Source organism: Mauremys reevesii, linkage group 2 (assembly GCF_016161935.1).
Source record: "Mauremys reevesii isolate NIE-2019 linkage group 2, ASM1616193v1, whole genome shotgun sequence".
NCBI lineage: Eukaryota > Metazoa > Chordata > Testudines > Geoemydidae > Mauremys > Mauremys reevesii.
In genome coordinates this window covers 61,694,372-61,706,516 of record NC_052624.1, presented here as the reverse complement: position 1 = coordinate 61,706,516, position 12,145 = coordinate 61,694,372, and the positions used below count along the sequence as shown (strand labels likewise).

Genomic DNA, 12,145 nt, shown 5'->3' with positions numbered 1-12,145 from the left:
CACCTGTAGACCAAGCACAAAGTTCTAAGGCTGTGGAATAAACTCACAGCAGCTAACAATCACCTTAAATATCATGAACGTCCCCCTTGAAAATTAAAAAAAAAAATCACTGTGTGCTTCTCTATTTTTGGTCTGCTGTGCAATATACTGAAAGCAATAGCAGTTTTCCCCTTTGAGAACAGTTCACATGACAAAGTCTAGTCACATCCTTTGGGCCTGGTCTACACATAAAAGTTAAGTCAACATAGCTATGGCACTCAAGGGTGTGAAAAATTCACACCCCAGACCACTGTATCTATGCTGACCTAACCCCCATGTAGATGCAGCTAGGTTGATGGAAAAATTCTTCTGTGGATCTAACTACTGTCCCTCAGAGAAACTGATCACCTACAGAGATGGAAAAACTCCTTCCAGCATTGTAGAAAGTGTCTACACTACAGTGTTACAAAAGCACAGGAGTGGAGTGACTTTCTGGAAGTGCTCAAATATTACAGTGATGATGGAAGTTTAAAAGCCTTGTCAAAAATGAATTGAGCAGAGTGAGTATTGTTCATCTTATTCTGCTGTAACTTAGCAAAGCTATAAGCAGCAAGAAGTCACAGAAACTACCTATCTGCACACTTAGGAAGACCATACTACGGTTGTTTTTGCAGCCAGAAGGACCAGAAACTTAAGCAGTAGTAGCCTCCCCCAATCCTCTCCACCAATGAGTGAGAAAGATCCTTTTCAAGCATTGATAACCACAATAGTTCCTCCTGCATTTCAATGACCATGGCAAAAATGCAAAGACTGCTAGTATGAAATATTATGAACAGGAGATTTAAGTCATTTCTATGTAACACTGTACCTAGTTATAAGTAACAGCCAAGGTTAGTGTAACCTAGAGTTGCTAGGAAGTATTTCTCTAGTTTTTCTATTTGATCATTTTGTGCATTTGACTGCAGCTTCTTCATAGTCAGCTTCATTGTTTCTGCTATGTAAGTACTCAGGCTTTCTTGTTGAAAAGATCTTTGTAAACATTAACAGGAAATCAGGAAAAATTATAAATCATTTGAATTAAGTTACGTAAAGAGGCCATTTAAAAGGTTGATTTACCAGTAACTGTATTTTTCTAAAAATTAGTCTCAAACAATTTAAGTCAGTGTCTCTTTAAGACAAGTTAAAAGTTTGTCTAGGAGGTTCTTCCTATGCATGGAATCCTCCTGGTGTGACAAATGCCTGCAGATCTTTGTTGACACTGGAATGGTGTCATAATTGCATTCAATTTTTTCTGGAGATCAGCAATAAGGCAGTTAGAACTACTAATTTTTCCATTCCCCACCCCTCCAATTTTTGTTTTCCCAATGGACAGCAGATGCTATACAAGAGCTCCATCTCTCTGATAATTGTATAGAATTTAGTCTTAACTCCCCTCCCTTACTAAACAATTTTGCCATTAAAAAAAAAACTCATTCTACTCAATACATTTTCCTGCACATTGCACTTCAATTCTCAGGTTGCACTTCAGATTTTCTGCTAAGCACATCTGTCCACGAGGTGGCAATATAGCCATAAAAGGACAAATTATAAACCAATGAATTGACTGCAATCACTCTTCTTGGGCAGCATACCAGCATGCTCATGCTATCTTGATGAAGAGGTAGAATGCAAGGAAATATGTTTTTTTAAAATCACAGTGATTTTTCTCAATTAAGCACACATCAATAAAAGTGTGCCTTCATCTGTTTCATGATCAGCAGCATTCTACCAATACTTTGGCAAAAGGCTAAGAGTCAAAAAGCAAAGGTTTGAACTGGTTTGAGATCAACTGCTTGTCTCCAGCTACTGGATAAGTGAATTTAGCAGAAAAAGCTAAAGCAAGATTTGATCCTTCCAGATTCTGTAGCTAAGCAAAAACAGAAACTGACAGGTCAGTGCAAGATGCAAAAGACTGAAAAGTCAAAGCTAAACTAAGCCCCACAAACTTATGGAAAATAGAGGATAATCAGCCAGCAAGGATATAGGACTCTTCTGCTGTTCCTGCTGTTGAAAAAGACTGTAAAATGAAGAACTGAGAGTCAGAAAAGTAAAGTCACAATACCTAAAGCTCTTACTTTAATAAGACATACCGGTATCTTGGTAGTTTTATACATCAAGTGTTGACTTATTCCAATTATTTTTTTTCTTTTGATGTCACTTCAAACAGAATTTAAGGAGACAGACATTAAAATCAGCAGTAATTGTAAAAATGTTTATATTTCATATTAGCAGCACCCCACACATTTTAGTCATGTTCTTTAATCAGCAAGACCTTGAAAGTAATTAAACATGGACTAAACAGAAGGGAGGGCTTTCTGAATTCCTTCCATCTTCAATTATAGGAACAAATTCTATTTTTACCAAACTCATTTGGGATTATTTCATATGGCCTGTGAAAGTACTTTACAAGTACTTATGCTATAAAAGCAGTACGTCTTTTTTAAAGAGTTTACAGTCTTATTCTTGGCCCCCTTGTTTCTCACCTCTCCTCCCCCCCCCCCCCCACACACACACCCTCTCATATATCCTTCCTTCTGCTGTCATCAACTTCACCCATCATCTCTCTAACACAACTAAGACTGTCTTTAGCAACAAAGAGAGGTTTGTTACCTCAGGACAGCTAATGTTCATCAACTATCCTGCTGTAAAAACATAGTCGGAACAAGGAACTGTAGTTTTAAATGTATTGTGATTAGGTGAAGTCAACCACAGGCATCAGCATAATGTTGACCTCACCTAATTTACAATGGGTTAACACTACAAATGCCTTGTCTCCATTTAGGATTTTACAGCAAGACAAAACTCATCATGCATCTATTGCTGTCTTGTCTCCTCCATCCACACCTGTATGTCAGCCCAGCTCCCTGAAACCACCACCACCAACCCCCTCACTATTCCTATGCTCTGTACCAGCTGACACTACCATCAGCCTCCCTGTCACACAGAATCTTAATCATGTGGTCATTTCACTCTACCCTCTTCCTACCCCCACCGCCGTATAGTTTGTATTCAAATCCTGCTGCTTCTCCCCCTCCCACCAACATTTCTAGAAACCCATGTTTTTTGTTCTACCCATAGAACTAAGACTCATCCAAGACACCCTCAACACATTCTGCCTTCTCGACCCCAACACTCATCACCACCCCCCTTTTTCCAATTCACAGAAGACAGCTGCTAAGGTCACCTTACTAGCTCATCTAACCAGGCCTTCTTTCCTCATTTTGGGTATGTCTTCACAACAACCAGAAGGTGTATATCTACCCTTCCTGGGAATTGCATGTGCTAGTTCTGCTTGAGCTAGCATTTAACACAACAGTATGGCCATGGCACCACAGAGTAGCTGCCCAAATATCTGCATCTCTCTGCATCCCTGTATACCCTCCCACTCTATAGCTACCCTATTTATGTTGCCAGCTTTGGAGCCAGACAGAATCATACTTGGGCAGCTAATCTGATCTGCCACCCATCCCACCATGGCCACACTGCTATTTTAAATGTGCTAGCTCCAGTGCAGCAAGTACAAGTGTCTACACCCATCCTGGGAAGTACACCTCAGCAGCTGTGTATACATATCCTTTGAATCCCTCCACTGGCTTTCCTTCCCCACCACAAATTTAAACTTTCCACCTTCAAGGTTATGCAACTATGCCACTCGCTATACCAGGGGTCGGCAACCTTTCAGAAGTGGTGTGCCGAGTCTTCATTTATTCACTCTAATTTAAGGTTTCACATGCCAGTAATACATTTTAACGTTTTTAGATGGGCTCTTTCTTTAAGTCTATAATATATAACTAAACTATTGTTGTATGTAAAGTAAATAAGGTTTTTAAAATGTTTAAGAAGCTTCATTTAAAATTAAATTAAAATGCAGAGCCCCCTGGACCGATGGCCAGGACCCGGGCAGTGAGAGTGCCATTGAAAATCAGCTCGCGTGCCACCTTCGGCACCCGTGCCATAGGTTGCCTACCCCTGCCCTATACATACAACTTTATTTTTTTATATATAAAAAACACTCTTCAACTCTTGATGCCAATCTTGATACCTCATTTGACAATCTCTTCCAGGGCCTCCCCTATGCACAGAATGACCTTCCTGAACCAGTTGCTTGGCCACTGCCTTTTACTTGTTCAAATCCCTTCCTTAGAAACTATGTATTTTAAGTAAAAAACAAAGAAACTGACTTGTTCTATATTGTGGCAGAAGTGGAACACACTAGTGCCAATCACCTCAACCACTTGCTTGCATCTTGCATCCCTCTCCCATTTAGGCCATAGGATGCAAGCCCTTTGGGGCATAGATTGTTTCTTTCTCGATATAGGTACAGCACCATGCACATTCCAAGTACTATTGCAACAAGTAAGTGTTATGGTTATATAGGTACTACTGACACTCAACTATTAAAGAAACTCACTTCTCTGCCTGTAGGAGTAGAGACTTGTATTTAGATCTTTATTTATTTTAAATGAGCAAGCCTGTACAGAGAGGCAATGGGATCCAGGGAACTGGACAGGTCAGATCTTGGTTCTATACCCAGCTCCACCACTTTCTTTCTGTATGACCTTGGCCAAGTCATCTCTCTGCATCCCTGTATACCCTCCCACTCTATAGCTACCCTATTTATATTGCCAGCTTTGGACGAGGAACAGTGTTACTCTGAATTTGTACAGAGGCTAGCACAATGGGGACATAATCTCAGTTGAATCTTGATTGTCCCATGCCACTAGCAGAACTGGAAGATGCTTATAAATGGTATTTAAACTTTGCGGGTTCAGATCCTTATACGGGCAAGTTTCACTCTGGACCATTATTGGGGGGGGGGTATTATAATTAGTCTTGGCATTCAAGAATAAATGATGCTGTCTAGATTTCTGCACATTTCAAACTCACCCAAGTTCTGTTCCAAACCACTAGATATAGAGTTAGTCCAAGGGCAATTTTTTAAATCCAGAACTTCTTGGAAAAGTCATCTTTCTTTAAAGGTTCATCCTTTCCACATCCACACCAACAGTTTGATATTTGCATACTTTGGTAATTTACATTTTTTTATTGAAAAAGTTCCAGTGATTAGTCCATTATTTAAATTAATTGCTTCTGTTTTTGGCAAAAAAATGCCATTTTCTTTAGAAAATGATCTACTGCACATATTCTGCAACAGCTTTTAAATCATTTCAGAAATTTTTGGTATGCACAGTTCGTCCACAAATATACAACAGAACAAATACAGCTCTGAAGGAGCTGTAATGGTCTAATTGGCAATAACCTTTATGTTACGTTTTTCTTGACAAGATAAACCGAAACAGCAGTGATCTGCAGGATCTGCAGCCTATGGAAGCATGCTGAATTCAAAGGAGTTGAAGGCTCAGTACATTCAAGATGATGTTGGAGGAGTGTTATTTGAAAATAAAACGTTACAAAAGTTGGAGAGTCTCCTCTACAACAGAGCCACAGAAATCCAAAGCCAATACTGACACTCTAGCCTTATTCATGACATTGTGCCTTGACACTGCAGACATCTCTGAGCAATGTGTGATCTCATATAATCTATGTTTATGTGGTGCAATACCCAGGCTCAAGCAGATAGGAAGGCAGAGAGACAGCCTCTGTACTCAACATTCTTGTAATTTTGTCAGTTTGGTCTTTTCTTAAGAGCCTTTTAAGATTATGAAAGAGCAGTTAGTAAACTAGCTACCAATTAATCAACATTTTATTTAAAATGTCAAGTTTCTTTATGGCATTTCTAAACAGTATCTGGTGACAAATGTTGGCTAATCTAAGAACATTTAGGGGTGTTAAAAGCCAACCACCACAGCAGGACTAAAAGGAAACATTATGACACTACTGACAACCAACCAGTTTAACAGACACTGTGTTCATAAGTAACACACCAAGATTTATTCAAAGCCTCCTCTAGATGTCTATTTATAGCCACCCAGTCTCTCTCCAATTTCCCTTGGCCCCTCCTCTTCCCAGAGCCAAGTCAAGGGAAGTTTAATGGATGTAATCCTGGGCCCTGAGCTGCAGAGCTCATAGGAAATTCTGCAGTTCCGAGCCAATGATCCCATGTTCAGCAACTGGAGATAGAGAAAAGACGAGTGGTCTGACCCAAGTGGGAGCAATACATAAAGGGTCACCCTTATCGCTACTCCATTAAGCAAACTTGTTTTCCCCTCAATTAGTGTCACTGCAACACTAGTCCATACACATACACCAGGGTCTGAATGCAAGATGTTTGCCCCCTTCCCCAGTGATCAATCAACTGTCTTAAAAAGAGAAACAGTCAGTTCAGAGCTGACCCTGCACGACAGCAATGTCATCTATGTAGCCTCTTCTTTGTGTTTTAATTTTACCTTACTACTGTATTTGATGGGTGGTGGTGGTTTTTTTTTAATGAACTGGAGGCTAGGTATTTTCTCTAGAGACACTGTCCAAAAATAAATGATTGAAAAGGAGACTCCAGAACCCAACAAGAAAGTGCATGTGTACATATATAAAGCATAATGCCAGACAGCTGGCTTCTTCTCTCTCACCAGCAACATCATCAAGAGCATTAATGCTTTGGTGAAGCTGGATATTTCCTCCTGCATTTAGCACACACACTGCAGCCCTAACTCTGCCATGTATCCCCCTCCTCCCCCACAACCGTGTACTTCCATCAGCCTGTAGTACCAGTACAAAACCTAGTAAGGTGACAGCCCTGTGGCAATTACAACCCACCCTCCTCCCCGATCAAAACCAGCCCTCTTTCCCCCATCTCAATGCGAACTGCAGCGAGGGGAAGGGAGACGATTCCTCGGGGAAGGAGGAGGAACGCCGGGCAGGGATCGGGGATAAACCCGCAGGAAGGGAGGGGAGATAATCCCTAGGAGGGGCAGCGCGGGATCAGAAAGGGGGAGAAGGGAGGCAGCGTAGGGAGAATAATCCTCTCGGGGAAGGAGGGCGGGAACAGATAATCTCCACGAGACCAGAGAACGGGGGCTGGGGAGGGAGAGATAATCCGGAGCGGCCAGAGAATCGCTGGGGACACAGCAGCGGCGAGTGAGCAATCCCCACCTCGGGGGCAAAAGCAAACCCGCTCGCCCGCCCAGCGCTGCCATGTTCCCCCGCAGGTATGTGGCTCGCTCGGGGCGGGCCTGCGTGCGAGCGGCTCCCACACGGGGCGGCTCGACCCCCGGAGGCAAAGGAGCCTCCTCGCAACGCCGAGGCCAGCTGGCCCCACGCGTTACAGCCTCCCGCCGCAGCGGAGAGGAGCGGGGCGGAGGGGGGGGGGTCTCCGCAGAGAAACCAGAATAGCAACAGGACCCCTCCCGCCCACCGTCTGGAGAGGAGCCCCGTCCAACATCCCGCACCAACCCCACCACGTGAGGCGGGGGGGGGACACACTCACCGGCTGGCCCCGGCTCCCGCTCCCCGGCTCCTCCTCAGCGGGCACAGCTCTGCCCCATCTACAAACTCACGTTCGGCTAGTCGGGGGGGGGGGGGAGGGGAGTGCCCAGAAAGCCGAGGCAGCTCCTGCCGCTGCCCGCCGGCCGCTCGTGCTCCAGCACAGACTCCCCGTCCTCCCTCACAGCGCGCGCGGCCGCAGCCACTATGGCGCGTGAGCGCTACCCGGGGCAGCGGTTGCGCTTCTGCCGAGCGCCCAACAGCTGCTCTAGCCAGAGAGCGCGAGCGCGCCCCCTCCTTGCCTCAGGCCCCGCCCCTTTAACTCTTCGGAGCCCACGTGGCTCGGCCACCGTTTGGGAGCGTGCGCGCCCGAGCCGGTTCAAGGGCCTGCTCGCTTCGCGGTAGGGAGCCGGGATCTGGCTGAGGGAGCGTCCCACTCCCATCCACTGGGGATGCAGGCCTTGGCCCCTTAAGGGAAGGACAAATGGTGCGTTATGCCCATTGGCTGCAGCTGGTGTTTGGTCCGAGTATGGGCGGCCTGGTTCTGGGGCGGGTGTCAGAAGTGTCACGCCCTTAATTAGGCTGTAAAAAAACAAATCCCTGTGATTCACGCCCTGCACAGAGTGCGGTGAGGTGCACAGTCCGTTAACACACCCCCTGCCTAGTTTGGGACTCCACTCTAATCAGTAAGGGTTACACCAGGAATTAGTTTGGCCTAATGGGTGGGGATCAAATGTGTTTAGGAACCTAAACCCCATGTTTAGGGTTTAATTGTAGAATTTCAGGGTTGGAAAGGACCTCAAGAGGTCATCTAGTCCAACCCCCTGCTTAAAGCAGGACCAATCCCCAAATGGCCTCCTCAAGGATTGAATTTACAACCATAGGTTTAGTAGGTCAATGCTTAAACCACTGAGCTATTCCTCCCTCCCCAGAAGTTGTCTGAAGCAGGATTTGAACCTTGATCTCCAGTACCACATTACAGCACTTTAACTACAAGACCACCCATCTGCCCTCTCTGGTTGGTGTTGCCTGTTGGCTAGTTTGGCAGCTCCTTCCCTGTGGGTCCCATTCTAAGACATGAATCTTTCCCCATTCATTGTATAGGGAGCCTAGGTGTCTAATACAGGCTTTGTGAAGCACAGTGTGTTCCTCAGATTTTCTAGGTGCTTAAAAATTAGGCTCTGTGATGCTGAGCACTACAATGCCTGAGTCCCTTTGTGGATCCCACTCAATGCACTTAGCCAGCCAATGAGAGAGACTGGCAAATGGAAAATCTAATTTTCCTCTCAGTTTTTAGTCATTGTTCACTTTTTGCATTTTACTCTGTTTGAACAATGACACTAGACTAATGATATCACTTTTGTTTATAGTCTGTGCCACAGAAACTTTCACATTTAGGCTCTCATGGACCCAGCCTAATGCTGCAGTATCTGAGTTGCAAACACTGGTGCAAAATACCCATTGAAGCCAGTAGGAGTCACATGCATATGAAAGGGAAGTATTAGCCCCAGTGCACAAAAATATTTAAATCTAAAACAAACCACCAAAAAAAAAAATCCCATTACCTGTTTTCATTCAAACTTAAAAAAAAAGTCTGTTAGTCTGTAAACCCATTTTTAAAATTGAATATATATTTTGCACTTAATCTATCTGATTATGTCACTTTAAGAAAACCAGATAGAGTGACGAACACATGATCACTCTGAGTAATGGCTCAATGCAATTCACACTGGCTCCTGCAATGGGAGCAGTAAGGGGGAGGAGGAATAAGGGCTTGCACAGTCAGAGCAATTTGGGGTAGAGTTCATTTGGGAAAAAAATTGGCTAGGTATTGATTTTCGTTTAACAGATTGGGGTTGTGCTCTACCACTAGATAACGAACAAGCTGACTTTTATACAGCCAGAAGAGTTAAAGGAAGCAGTGTATACAGCGAGCCCAGCAAAAGAAACCCAAGTAGCAGCCAGCATGTTAAAAATCCTTTTCAGATTAACAAGTTAATACACATAGTAAATATGATCTTGCCATTGTACGTGCGGTCTTAGTTTAGGAGGCCAGGCTGTAAAATTCCTCCTATAATTATTTACTATTTGAATTACAGTTGCAACCAAAGACTCCAGTCAGAAGTAGGTCATTGTATTGGAAGCTGTACAAACTCATGGAATGATGTGGTCCCTGTCCCCAAAGAGCTTACAGTCCTCTCAATATCTCAGCCACAAAGATTGGGAGCATGAATGGGGCTTAAAGACACCTTTGTCTCCCCTGTCTTGCACTGAGTACCATTGGACTAGACTGGAGATTACAGCCATAAAAAGTTGTGGACTCAGTCCTCTGTGTTATGAGGAAATGGGCCTCATTTGGGTGGAATCATCTCTTTATTATATCCAGAGCTCAGATGCTCAGTACCCCTCTACACATAATGATAGAGAACAGGGTTGCTAGTTTTGTGGTAAAACTCTGTTGGTGTTACAAGTACAACTGGAATATTTCTGTCTCTTCTCTTACCTAATACTCTTGGCATTGGGATAAAAGGGGGAAAGGCATGCGCCCCCTTTATCCACCTATTATTGGAGGAATGCTCCCATTGGTAGTATCTTTGGGCCAAATTCTGTTCTGCTCCATGTAATTCCATCAGAGTCTGAAAAATTGTTATAACTACTGATTTAGCTGTGAGATCCAGCTTCAGAAGATCATGTCCTTTTGACAAAGTGTTCCTTGTGTATAATCCAGTTGTTGTGAATCAGTGTGGTCAAATTGTTAAAGTGAGGGATGAGGCATCAGTATACTCTTTGGCTATGTTCCCATCTATTCACTGACTCACTGTGCAACCAGTGTGAATCCTGTAATTTCTGTGCTTCTGTTTACATTTCTGTAGTATGGATATAATAATGCACACTTCACAAGAGCTTTGTGATGGTAAATTATTGAAGTACATTGAGATTTGTTTATGAAATACGGTTCTTATTATTACTTCTTAGATGAGTTTCAGTCTACTATCATGTTGGGAAACCCATGGAATATGTTCCACTTGTCACATGATATTATATTGCGGTCAATACATCCACAATTACTTTGCCATATTTGCCAACATCTGGGATATTGGCTCCCTAGTTTATTTATTCTGCTGACATAGTGCACAAGGCAATCATAATGAACATTAGCGATCTCTTTTTATGAGGTTCTTTATGGCAAAGGATCTAGCTAGGAGTTTGAGGCAGATAATATGAAGTGGTGTCTCATGAAATATCCTCCAAATTGAGAATAAAAAAGGTCCAGTGAAGTGCTATGAAGGTGTTAAGCAACATGAGTGTAACCTTCATTTGATGAGAGATTGCACAATTTTAGGAGTTTTTAGCTGGAAAGAAAAATAATTCAAAGGGGTCATTAACATTATTAAGGATAAAGTAAAAAATGACCAATTTCTCCTTTTCTCTGACCCAAAATGAGATAATTAGGGGAACATTCAGTTATATTAAAAAACAGTACATTTTGAACAAATGAAAGAGAATATTTCTTTACAAAATATAAAGTCTATTTATTTAGGCTCTTTCACATATTCCAGCAATGTGGTATTTTCACATGTGGAATTCAATGCCACAGGAGGAGGTAATCAAGACAAATATTGTGGCTAGATTTTTTTTAAAGGGTTGAATAATTTCATGACTGCTTACAGTATTGGTAACTGGACAAGCTGCTAATCAAATCTCATGCTTCAGAACACTAGTTCCCTGTGGGATCAAGAAAGGTTCTTTCTCCTATATACAATATTGCACAATTAGCTATCCTTGTTATTGGGATGGCATAGAGGGGAAAAATATCTTCTTCTAAAGCATTGTATTGTAAAGCAAGTGTTGACTACTGTTGGCATCAGGATGCCATACTTGTTGGACTAGATGAGCCAGCAGGCCAGATAGACAAAAGATCAATGATCTTTGATGCCTGTTCTGTTACTCCTCCCTCAATCATCTGTTAGGTCCAGTATTTTAGGGATATAAGAACCAAGATTTTTTTTTTTAATTACTTTCCTCTCTGGGCATTAATGCTTTCAGACATCAATGTTGCCAAATATCTGTCAGAAATCTTCCCCAGTAGGACTGAGCAGGCCAGCCAGCTCAAAAATAGCAGGCATTGATTGGACTCAAGAATGGCAATGATTAGGTGGCTTTTCCTCAACTTTTGCAATATATATTATCATCTGTTTAGGTCAGTATTGATATAGAATCTGCCAAAAACTGCTTCCCTGTGATGGCTCAAGCAGAAACTCATAGTCCCAAATGATGATCAGTTCTTTTAGCTGGAAGCTAAAGTGACATGTGTTTGGAATATTTAGTTGTAGAAGTACTGTTCATTTTCTTTAATTGCATGAACATATTGTTGTAGGTGTTCTGTCTGTATACTTGAATTTTATTTTCCTTCAATGTGTGCAGCAGGGAGACGATATTATTTATAAGTGAAAATATTATGCTATTTCTTTGTGCAAGAATTATATTCTCCATGTGAATGTGGCAATCCTTTACTATTTTGTCTTAGACGGTGGAAGGATTACAATGAAAGGACAGTGTGTCTTGGAAGTCCACATTCCAGAAGGAACTTCATCTCCACTAGCTATAACGTACATAGTACAACTGGGAAGTGCCCATCTTTGATCTCTACCCCCAAAGATATTAATTTTAAATGTATCAATTATTCTCTAATGTATAACTCCGTTCCTCTGTGCTCATCCCACATACATTCTCAGCTCTCAGCCCA

The 12,145-nt window shown here is 42.6% G+C and overlaps 1 protein-coding gene and 1 long non-coding RNA gene across 9 annotated transcripts in view; one reads left to right on the top strand and one right to left on the bottom strand.

Annotated features, from left to right (window-relative positions):
- MPP6 (membrane palmitoylated protein 6) overlaps window positions 1-7,802 on the bottom strand; it is a 133,732-nt gene extending 125,930 nt beyond the window's left edge. For 2 of the 5 annotated variants that reach the window (XM_039523458.1, XM_039523459.1), the window contains exon 1: window positions 7,403-7,802. The gene's annotated coding sequence lies outside the window, so the exon portion shown is untranslated. Of the gene's footprint in view, window positions 1-2,108; window positions 2,126-7,402 lie in introns of those variants that run through there. The other 3 variants (XM_039523457.1, XM_039523455.1, XM_039523456.1) reach the window with 3 other exon arrangements.
- LOC120397514 overlaps window positions 7,727-12,145 on the top strand; it is a 39,082-nt gene continuing 34,663 nt past the window's right edge. For all 4 annotated transcript variants that reach the window (XR_005593837.1, XR_005593836.1, XR_005593839.1 and 1 more), the window contains exon 1: window positions 7,727-7,885. This is a non-coding gene — a long non-coding RNA (uncharacterized LOC120397514). The remainder of the gene's footprint in view (window positions 7,886-12,145) is intronic.